This window comes from Gossypium arboreum, chromosome 6 (genome assembly GCF_025698485.1).
Source record: "Gossypium arboreum isolate Shixiya-1 chromosome 6, ASM2569848v2, whole genome shotgun sequence".
Lineage (NCBI taxonomy): Eukaryota > Viridiplantae > Streptophyta > Magnoliopsida > Malvales > Malvaceae > Gossypium > Gossypium arboreum.
In genome coordinates this window covers 117995273-118008416 of record NC_069075.1, presented here as the reverse complement: position 1 = coordinate 118008416, position 13144 = coordinate 117995273, and positions in this window count along the sequence as shown.

The window sequence follows — 13144 nt, the reverse complement described above, 5'->3', positions numbered from 1 at the left end:
CACAATATTGACATAATAATTTTCAAGCCATTTCTAATTGAATTGGCTCCATATTATTTCATATACCAACTTAATTTGGGGTTTATAATAGAATTATAATAGTAAAGAGATTATGCCTACTCAACTTGTTTTCAAACCTCCTTTTATGCCATTTTGTTGTGTTTAATAGCTAGTTTAACATTATTTTTGGAAAGTATTCTAAAGAGAGTTTTGAAAAATACTTTTAAGAAGTATAATTTAAGATTTAATGCATTTAACATAACTTTAAAATGTGTTGTAAAAATTAAAATATTCGCTTTTAGATATAATGTTGTAAAGTAAAAAGTAGTTAATTTAAATAATTTTAAATTCGTTAATATTATGATGTATGAAATATAAAATTTAAATACTTTTGAGCAATTAATACAATTTTTGTAAAATTTAATTTAAATATATAAATGATATTAAAGTCACATATAAACATAACTCTTATATATTAATATAAAATTCATAATTGATGGAATAATTGATTTAAATGCAAAGTATCATTAATTTATTGTATCTTTATTATTACTAATTTCTTTGTCATGTGTGTTACACATGGTTTTACGTCTTTTTAATCCATTAAATAATATATTTTATAATTTAAAAACATATTTACTAATTAAATTAGAGTTGATCTATTTTTATAATAAAAATCTAATAAATTTGAAAAACTATTGAGAGGATAAAGTAACATTTTAAAAGTAATGAAAAAAAAAAGAAGCAAAAACAACGTATAGTAAAATATCAAGTAATTAGATAAAATAATTTACCATTTGAATGAGAAAATTTTACTTACAAAGAATCATTACATTAATACTCCATTGCCTTTTACATGAAATTTCAAAATAAAATAGTAAAGAACATTAACTATTAGAATCAATAACAATAAAACTATTGAATATGAAATAATAATAACTAAACTTATCAAATAATATTGAAAACCATACCTTTTTTCGTTATGGAAACAGAATTCCAATAATTCTTTAGATGTTAGTTGAATGAAAATGCTTTGCTAATGCATATATTTATAGTTCTAAATATTAATTTTAATTGGTATATAATTGTAACACTAATTAAGTGATAATTAATTTAAGATAATAATGTAGTTTAATACAAATTTAAAGTATAATTAAGTGATAGTAACTATTTCTCTAATAATAAAATATTATTAATAAAACAATTATAATTATTAATAATTTGTTATGAAATATCTCTTAGTTTTATATGGAAGATTTAATAAAATATTATTAAATAAAATAATTATTATCATATTTAAAATAAAATAAAATAAAATAATTTTAATATTTAATTAAAAACTTGGATTTTTATTTATTTTAATTATCTAATTATATTTAATGATTTTATAGATTTATAATTTTATTAATTAATAATATATTATACTATTTTTAAGTAGAATTTCTAAAATATATGCCCAAATTAATTAATTTCATATTAATATACTATCATATTAATTAATATTATTTTATTATTATTACACAACAACACTAATGAATTATTTTTAATGTCAATTTAGCAATATAATTAACAATAAAAGATTTCCTCATCGTTTAAAAATTTTCCAAACTCATGCTTATATATATATATTACCAAGATACCTTGTTTGCATTATTATGGTATTGAAAATATTCAACTTAAATTATAATAAAATGATCAAAATTAATAATTTATGATAATTTATTGCTAATATTGTGATTATATAAAATATAAATTTTAAATATTTTGAAGTAATTAATATAAATTATTTATAAATTTTATTTAAATTTATAAATTATATTTATGATTTATTATTAATAAAAATATTTTATAATTTATCACCGAAACTAATTTTTGAAAAGTTGAAATCTTCTATAAGAAAAGGAAAGCAATAATTTTTTATTATCTATTTAGAGTTGTTATCACTTTTATTCACTTTATATCTTTATCAATTATTTTTAAATGTAATGTGTGGAGTGTGCCTCGCATTTATCAGACGTTTTGCAAGCACTTAGAAAGACGAATGAGGATTCACCAAATAATAGGTAAAATAGAGGTGACGCCGCAACTATGACGTCCCAATGAGAAGTAATGTCACGTCTTGACGATGTGAAGAAGGACATCCCGACGAGCTGATAGCCAGTCATGACGTGGCGATGTGTTCCTTAGTTAACTAGGTTTGTTCTCCTAGTTAAACTCTGTAATATTTTCCTAGTTAAACTTTGATTATTCCAGAAATATTTTAGTATGATTAGAACTCTAATCTAAGCCTATTTAAAGGGGTCATTGTATCTTTAATTTGACATGCCAATTAGAAAGGGCTTTTCTTGAGGGCAATAAGATATAGTCTTATATGAGTTTTGGTGAGATTTTCATGGTAACTATGGAGAGAATTTTGTTCCTGAGTTAATACTTTGTTTTTGGGTTTGGAAAATGTACTTTTGGTACATTTATGTTTATTTTCTTCGTATTGTACTTTCATTTGTTTACTTATTTAGTGAAAAGTCGAAGTCTCATTTACCCATGTTTTTCCCTCTTTGTGGGTTTTCCATGTAAAACATCTGTGTTCATTTCTCTCTACTTTTACTAGCTTATTGTTTATATGGATCAATCCCCAACATCATGTGTGATCCAGTAAATTCATGAAAGCGTTTTATATTTTATTAGACATTCCATCACACACGTATATGTGCAGAAATCATATGTTTAGAATGCAAAAGTATAATTGAAAATAACATATAATAAATTATGAAACGTATTGTTTAAAAATTAATAGTAACAAATAATATAACTTATTTTAATTACGAAAGAGTATTTCTAAAATTTTCCTAATCAAGTTGGTGTTGGGTTAACTTGTGACACCAACTAGGTTAGGAACTTAAATAATAGTAAGTATAGATATATATAACTGATGAATGTAATAAATTATTCATATTAAAACGTATAAAAAATCAAACTGAAATTTGGTTAAGTAATAAATTTAAGATTCTAGTAATTTAATTGATGTGGATTCAAATCTTACCATATGCATATTTTTATTGATTTTTTTGTTAAAGTAAAAAATTAAAATACTCTCAAATAAAATAATTTATTTTTATTATAAAAATATATTTTAACGTAATTGAATAAATTTAATTAGATAGTTTGAAGAAATTTAATTTTAATAAAGTAGCTGAATAAAGTGGCATGTTGTAGCTGTAGGATAATTGTTGAATTTTTTTAATTAAAGTTTTGGATAAATATTTTGGGTTTTGAGCAGGTGCTGAAATTGGAGGTTTGGTCTGTTTGCTTTATAATTTGGGTTTTGAAAAATTTAATATTTAGATTTTTTTTCCCTTAAATTTGATTATTTATCTTTTAAAAAGAGTGAAATTTTTTTAATCAAAATTTAATTAAAATATTTATTTTTTTAATGATATTGGCGTGATAACCGTGTGACATGATAGCAGTGATACCGACGACGAAGGTCGTCAACAATGATTTTAGCTAGGCTTCGTTTTTTTTGTTTTTTGAGGTTTGATTTTGGCAAAACCCAAGATACTTGCCTTTTTCTTAGAAAACCCAAATAATGCTTTGGAAAAAATATTGTAATTTGTTAATTATTTTATTTTCACTAAGATGGAACCATAGAAATTTTTGGCTAGGAAGAGTCGATTTATTTTTCTGTTATGATTATAATATTCATAAATAATTGAATGTTGAATTAGTCGAGAAACATGTCCATGCATATATATGAATAATCATGTCATATAGTATAGAAAGAATGTCACTTGTACTTGTTTGCATAATTTAATCATTTATGCTTGAAACCAGATTTAAAATCTTGCATTGTCTTTTAGACTATTGAATGGGAGAAAGTCTTTAAACAAGACCTATGACCTCCATCAATAGTTTTCGTATAATAGTATAATAATACTTTGAGTCGGTTTTACCCAAACCACACCTTATGGTAAGTATTAATAAATGGATTTCACTAGAGAAATTTTCTTTAAGAGGACAGCTAATCATATATTTTACAAAATGAGACTATCCCATGACAAATCATATTAGAGTACATATTTATAATGAGTGCTGAGTTGATGGTTATACACTCAAGTTGAATAACTTTTCTTGAAGCTGTACTTAAATTATAATAATGACCAAATGAGAAACAATTATTAAAATTTATGGTATCTACTGTGTTTAAGTTCACATATTAATTAGATGAAAATCCATATTTCTACTTGTTATTTAAAATTACCTTAAGGTAACTAAATTAAATGGGTGAATTATTGTTGCAATGAACTTACAAAAATTTTCAAGGTTTAATTTAAGATGCAAGTATCATTTAATGCATGCCTATGTTATAATTTTTTGAAATATTTACCTAATATAAAGATAATTAATGAATAGAAATTTTATTTTCAATTTCAAAATGACACTAACTCCCTTTATTAATGTCCTCATTGAAAACAAATTGAATGGAAATAATTATAATGAGTGGAAACAAAATATCCACATTGTCTTTAGCTGTGAAAAACACAACTTAGCACTTGATACTAGATGCCCACCGGTTACCCAAGCTAAGGATCGACCTCGTTGGAATGATTCTAATGAGATAGTTTGTTGGTACATCCTAGTGAGTGTAACAAGTACACGCCAAAAGCAAATGGAGAGCTATGAATTCACCAAAAAGATGATGGATAAATTAAAGGATTGTTGGATAAATTCAATTAAGAAAACGATTTTAAGTTATAGTAGAAGTGTAAAAATTTTGAAATATGAGTCGATTTATGATATTTATAGCAGTAAATATTTTTTTGAAAAGTACTTTGTAACAACCCGTTTTTTTGTGGTGCCAGAAGCAATGGTTTTAAGACCACAATTCTGACGAGAGAGTCCATAGATATATTTAAGTAATATTTATGAGTTAAATATAGTATAATAGTGAATCATGATTTTATAGATTTTATTAATTGGTCAATTAGGTACAAGTGGTGCGTATTGAAAGTCAAGTGGTTTTGGAAAATAAGGTATCGGGACCTCGTTTTCATAAACTAAACTCATAAATATTTTTATTTAAATATTTATGGAATTTTTGTATAAGTGGATTGAAGTTTGGTCCAGAAATTATGATAATTAGATAGTTAATTAAGGAAAAAAGGACTAAATCATAAAAGACGTAAAAGTTAATCGTTATTTACTTTTATTAGCTAAAGTTCATGATTAATGTTTGTTTAAGGATCTAAATGGTAAATAGACGTTAGTGTATGGTAGGGGACGGTAAGTACTTTGTTTTAAGTGATTATATGTTAAAATAATTATAATTAGTTTATAATATAATGGAATCAAAATAAAACAAAAACCATTATCATTTTATTTTCTTCATCTTCCACCGAAAGTTCAAAGGAAAAGAATCAAACACCATTGTTAAAGCTTTGCGGTTCGACCAAACTTTGGTGTTTGCATGTAAGTCCTTCGATTATTTATTTTTTATAAATTTTATATTTTTGAGATCATTGCAACTAGGTCCAATTAACCAGTAAAGTTTTAAAATGTTTCCATTGATGAAAATTGAAACTTTTGATGTTTAATGATTTGTTTGTGAACTTAGTTGTGAATAGGAACTAATTTGTTAGTTTTGTGTATAAGGACCAAATTGTAATAATGAAAAGTTGTCATGAAATTTCTAAAATTTATGGTTTTAGAATTCTGTAAAGTGATGAATTTGTAATTGGATTGAAAATCAAAGCTTGAATTTGAAAGATATAATAGTTTTGACTTTAGAGACTAAATTGAATAAAATGTAAAACTTTAGGGAAATTATGCAAAATGAATAAAATATATTATATTCATGAATTTAGATGGTTTAAAGTGATAAAATTTGATAAAGTGAAACGAATTATTATATAGATCAAGGATTGAATCGTATAAAGGAAAATCGGGGAAAAAAAGAAAAATTATAGAATAGTCCTTGTGAACAAATTTGCTTGCTAGTTGTGTAACGCTCCAAAACCCGACCTAGAAGTTTAGACCAAATCTTGGAGGTTACTTTGATCACCGAAGTGATCGGAAACAAAAACTTTAATTTAAACCAAGAACACCTTTTTGTTCACTATGCTTGAAACAATATTAAACCGGCGTCAAACATTCAGAAATAAACCCATAGTTTGTAAAGTTCAATCCACAGTTTGTATAATCGTCTTACGAACCGACTTAAAGTTTACCGTACAAAACTTGTGAAATTTTACTTAAACCAAATCAAACCATATCTGTCTGAGACCTTCGAAATGCTGTGTAACACCCCCTACCCGTATCCGACGCCGGGATAGGGTACAAGGCATTACTAGACTTAAACACAAACAATTATGCAAACCGGGCCATAAAATTTCATTCATATTTTAAAACATTCAATCACATGCACATAGTCCCTTATTTGGGTTTATGAAGCCCAAAACATACTTTAGAAATGGTTCGGGACTAAATCGAGAACTTTGAAAAGCTCTGGGAAAAACTTAGAAATTTTTCCCATGAAACAGGGTCACACGCCCGTGTGGACACATGGGCACGCTCGTGTGCCATCAACACGCCTGTGTCCTCAGGCCGTGTAACTCTCTGTTTATGACGTTAGCAAATAAATTGAACTACACGGTCAAGCCACACACCTGTGTGCTAGGCCATGTCATCCACACGGCTGAGACACACGGTCGTGTTTCTGCCCGTGTGGCCAACACTTAGGCTATTTTCCAAGCCTTTTATTGCCCTTAATCTCTTTCATACTTAAACATATCATAAACACATGTTATAACATCATTTCAATGGTCAATCATTCTTTAATAAAACCCAAATAAAGCATTTGTATGTTGTCATACATGTGTTTTTCAATTTCTCATGTTACACCAAGTTAGACATTCCAATTCACGTTCAATAGCCTTATCATATTGATAACCACTTTTACCAATTAACCACAACATTTTACCCAACACTCAGTCTCTACTCATTCGACAAATATTCATGTTCAATCATTATCAATTTATTACCATGTCACGCATTTATTCCATAGCCATGACCACTTCGAATGGTCCTAAGGCATTCATTATGCACATATGCCGTACACTTCCCATTCATAGTAATCAAGCAAAATCACATAACTACATCTCAAGACATTAACACATAGCATGGATGAATAGGCTTACAAGCCGTAACCATTATAAGCTACATCTCATGGCTATATACAATGAATCAATATAAGCCAATACATTTGGCTAATCATAACAACATCTAACATAAAAACTAAGTCCCTATACATGCCACTCACTTGCAGACATTAAGACTCATCAATACTCCAAAGGTGGTAGCTTGATAGTGTGATGCTGCCTCTGACGATCTCCAACCCTGAGCCGACCTGACAACACTAAAGAAATGGAGAGGAGGGAGAAGCTTAAATCTTAGTAAGTTCGCATGAAAAATAACAAGCTTTGCATTGATATGCTATTTTTCAATTTCTCTCTATTTATTCAAAGTCTAGTTATGTTGTTTTCTCAAGTCACAGTCACTAAATTATTTATATCTAGAGTTACGAGACCCCAAATTGAGAAACGTTAATTTTTACAGAAACTAAACTCATATATCTTCTTACCATAAAATTTTCATAATTTTTGGTCTAGCCAATAAGTAGAGTTTATTCTTTAAATTCTCCCTTATTTCGTTGTCTAACAGTTCCGACCTTCCTTTACTAAAAATCAATTATCTCATAGTACGGAACTTGGACGATGTTACCGTCTATTTCCCCTAAAAATACACTCATTAATGATTTTATGAATACAATTTATAACCCATGATTATTTTTGTACAATTTCTAGTGATTTTCCCAAGTTAGAACAAGGGATTCCAAACTCATTCTAACTCTGTCTCACAAGATTTCAAATATCTTGAAATGTGAGATTCCTATGCTTACAACGTTTCTTTTATATGAAACTAGGCTCATTAGATTTAATTCCATATCTTATTCAACCTTTAATTTTACTTTCACAATTTTTGGTGGATTTTTAAAGTAGGACTATTGCTGCTGTCCAAACTATTTGTAACGCCTCAATTTTCGGGAATTCTGTGAATGTTGGCAAAATTTCATGCTTTAATTTTGTCATTTGTGAGTGAAATTATGAAATAGGACCTATGTGAAAATGTTTGAAAATGCTATAGGCTAAATTGAAGTGACCAAATAAATAGGAGTGCAAAATAGGAGGATTTGCATGACAAACCTCCCATTTTACATGAAGTGGCCAGCCATCATGTTGTTGTAGACAAAATGTGCACTTGATATCCATAATTTATGGTACAAATTGATACAAATTGATAATAGGTTAGGTAAATGTTCCATGATAATAGGTTAGGTAAATGTTCCATGATAATGGGTTAGGTAAATGTTCCATGATAATGGGTTAGGTAAATGTTTCATGATAAGAATTTCATGTCTTTTGTATTAAAGAATTAAATGGATGAATTATGAAATTTTATTAAAAGAAAAAGGGGTGAAAAGAACAAAGTTTTGTCCATCTTTGTTCATCATAGCTGAAAGTTAGAGAAGAGAAAGGAGAGGAGAAAGCTCTTGAGTATTCGGTCATTAGGAGGAGGAAAATTGAAGGTAAGTTCTTGGTACCTTGCTTCTATTTTGAGGTTCATGAGTTCTTCTTGATTCTACCTTAACTCTTGATGTAACACCCCGAACCCGAGACCGTTGCCGGTGTCGGACACGAGGGGTTAACAAGCCAAAACCACTTATGGCACCGACCAATTTGACATTCCAGGCAAGCTGGAAAACTGCGTTGCTGTCGCCTTAAAAAGCATATCTCGAGTTTCACAACTCGGAAACTGATTCTGTAAATTTTCCCTAAATTTAGACTCATATATCCATCCATGGATTTATTTCTAGAATTTTTGGTCGGGCCAATTGGTACAGTTTATTAGTTAAAATCACCCATGTTACAGGGGTTGACTACACTGACCTTCGCGCGTTACAACTTGAATATCTCTCCGTACAGGGTTTCAATACTGATGTCGTTTGTTTCTAATGAAACTAGACTCAAAAAGGAATCTGAACATATAAGGCATGACTTCTAATTCATTCTGGATAATTTATGGTAAATTTTCAAAGTCGCGACAGGGGACCCAGAAACCGTTCTGGCCCTGTCTCACGAGAACTTTAATATCTCTCGGTATACTGTTTATATGATTGTTTCGTTACTTTCATATGAAAATAGACTCGTCAAGGTTCGATCACATAATTTATTCACTATTTAACACCGTTCCTACAAATTTTGGTGATTTTCCACATCCATGTCACTGCAGCTGGCAGCATCTGTTTTTAAGGTAGGCTTTACCTATATTGTAGTTCCCATGAACCAACTATAGTCTAGTCATACTTAGGTCCACATATGATCATATTTAGCCATTCCAATGGCTGATCATGTGACCAACTCTCTCATTCCAAACCATAATCACATCGTGAAACCAAATATAATTACAAACCACAAATGGTCTAATTCCATACTCCACTATTACGAACCATTTTCGCATGGCCGTACACATATACATCACAAGTACTTAAAAACAACCGAGGGTAGTCCTATACATGCCATATCCAAAACTCAACTAAAGGAGTACCAAAAAGGGCTTTGATAGTGTGGTTGACTTCAACTTCTATGATCCCGAATCCGATCGCTAACGAGCAAAATCTATAAACAGAGAAACAAAGAAACGGAGTAAGCAATTTATGCTTAGTAAGTTTCGAGCCATAATATACACACAACCAAAGCATAGCATTCAAGTAGCTAAACAATAATTCATATGCACAATTTCTCAAATACATGCTTACTTCACAATCCCAACTCTTATATTCATACACAAATAACGGCCTAGTTAATGCCGATAGCTCATTTATCATTAGAGCGAATATTCATATGCACTTACTCATAGTGTGCAAAGCACACACAAAACATACCTTGTTGTTGGGAATTTCACAAGTGCATTAACTGAAAATTTTCCAGCAGCTTATAAATTTCAAATCACATACCTTCGGAGTTTATCCGGATATAGCTACTCGTTCAAAACACCTTCGGGACATAGCCCGGTTATGGTAACCCGCACAAATGCCTTCGGGACTTAACCCGGATATCACAACTCGCACAATTGCCTTCGGGCTTAGCTCGGATATCATAGCTCGCACAATTGCCTTCGGGCTTAGCCCGGATATCACAATTCGCACAATTGCCTTCGGGCTTAGCCCGGATATCACAATTCGCACATTCATTCACATCTTTGTTTCAATTTCATAACAAACTTTTATGCACATTTTACTTAATCAAAATATCATTTCGCTCAATGGCCATATACAAGGGCAGAATTTCGATTGCTTATTACTTCATTCAATCGAATCAAAATCTAAGTTTCGATACTCGAAAACTTACCTCGGATGTTGTCGAACGATTCCGATGGCTATTCGACTACTTTTTCCTTCCCTTTATCGGATTTGGTCCCCTTTGCTCTTGAGCTTAACGAATACAAGTAGAAGTATTCAATATTTCTATCAATAATGTTTACTAGTAAATCACATTCGCATCTCATATCATCTCACTTTATTATAATTTATCATTCAACCTTTGAACCAAAACGCCATTATATGGCCACATATACATACATCCATATATTTAAGCTCAAGAATTTTAACATAACATCAAGTGCTCAAATTACTCATGTGGCCGATTACACATGGTCATAAATACACAAAATCAAAAATAATTTCAAGGTTTTCACACTATACATGTACTAGGCCGAATGTACATGCAAATTTCACAACATTCTTCAACAAATTTCTTCTTTAAACAAACATATTTATCACTTTCTTCATAATCAAAATATCATGTGCAAACATATATACACATATAGGTGCATGGCGAATCTCAAGGTGTTCATAACCTTCTAAAACACAAATTTTACCAATCAAGTAACAAGCATAAATCATGCTCATGAATGCATCATGGCGAATACATCACAATCATACCCCATTGAACTTTGGTCATGGTTAAACAAAGAACTCAATGTCTTACTCAAGATTGCTACAAAGAAATTTCAAGAGTAGTCAATCCATCATTGCATGCATCATTAGCAAGCTTCACATTTAGCATGCAATGGCTTTAACACAATATCAACCTTGGCCAAATACCATTTTTCATGGCATAGTAAGGATTTGAACCATGGCTAACATGCACATCAAGTTAGCAACCAAAACAAGCATGAATCTCATGACACAACCTCATACATACCTTAATCTTGATGCAAGTTTAGCCAAATCTCCTTCTAGATCTCTTCTAAACAAAGAAAATGAAGCAAAAATCTCTTCTTCCTCTTAGGAATTTCGCCAAAGGAAGGAGGGAAAAGATGAACAATTTTTTGTTTTTCTTTCTTAGTCTTTGCTCAAAGAAAGGATGAATGACAACTTTTTTTTCTTTCTTTCTCTCTAGCTACGGCACCATGGGGGCATCCATGCTCATTTTTTCTATTTTTTTTTCATTTCTTAATTCTTTCTACATAATGCACTAACTAAACATGTTGGAAACATGTCCCTTGCCCATAATCTAGACATGGTCAAGCCACTCATCCAAAATAAATGGAGTATTTGACATGCAACTCCATTTATTTTGCTTCATTCCTTTATTAACCTCTTAAAATTAGCTACATATTTTTAAATCCTTTCACATGAGTCCTTTTTCTTTCAATTCACAATCAAATTAACTAAATCAAAGAATTCAAAATTCACACATGCATTTTCCCATATTCTAGACAATAAATATTACGTTCGAGCATGTCGGTGACTCGGTTTAGCGGTCCCGAAACCACTTCCCGACTAGGGCCAATTTTGGGATGTCACAACTCTCCCCCACTTAAGAAATTTTCGTCCCCAAAAATCTTATCAGTAAATAGGGTTGGGTATCGCTCTTTCATAGAGTTCTCGGTTTCCCAAGTAGCTTCTTCTATCCCGTGTTTGAGCCATAACACTTTCACTAGCGGAATCCGCTTGTTTCGCAACTCTTTCACTTCACGTGCCAGGATACAAATCGGTTCTTCCTCATAACTCATATTGGCTTGAATTTCAACCTCTGATGGACTAATCACGTGCGATGGATCAGATCTATAGCGTCGAAGCATCGAAACATGAAAGACATCGTGAATCTTTTCGAGTTCGGGGGCAAAATCGACGATATGCCACCGGACCGACTCGTTCGGATATCTCATATGGCCCAATGAACCTCGGGCTCAACTTGCCCTTACTACCGAATCGAGTATCTTTTTCCAAGGCGAAACCTTGAGAAACACTTTATCTCCCACGATGCTCGATGTCTTTACGCTCAGATCCGCGTCGACTTCGACGATCGGAGGCTATCTTGATTTTCACGGATCACTATCACTTTCTTCAAAGATCTTTAATCAAGTCCACCCGAAAATTTTGCTTTCACCGAGCTCCGTCCAACACAATGGTGTACGGCATTTACGCCTCGTACAAGGCCTCGTAAGGTGCCATCTTAATACTTGATTGAAAACTATTGTTGTGGCGAATTCAATCAAAGGCAAATACCGCTTCCCATGAACCATTGAACTCGAGGATGCAACATCTTAACATATCCTCAAGTATCTGAATCATCCTCTCGGATTGACCATCGGTTTGAGGGTGAAAGGCGGTGCTGAAATGCAACTTCGTACCCAGAGCCTCTCGCAACTTCTTCCAAAATCGCGAGGTAAATCTCGGATCTCTATCCGACACGATGGAAATAGGCACCCCGTGTAATCTCACAATCCGAGAAACGTACAATTCGGCTAGTTTGTCCATTGAAAAATCCGTACGTATGGGGACAAAGTGAGCCGACTTAGTCAATCTATCTACAACGACCCAAATCGCATCTTTCTTACTCGCTGACAATGGCAGTTCGGATACAAAGTCCATTGTGACTCGATCCCATTTCCACTCGGGTATCGTGATCGGTGAAGTAATCTCAAAGGCACTTGATGTTCCGCTTTCACTTGTTGACATATTAAACACCTCGAAACGACGTCGGAGATGTCTCGTTTCATACCATGCCACCAAAACCGACGT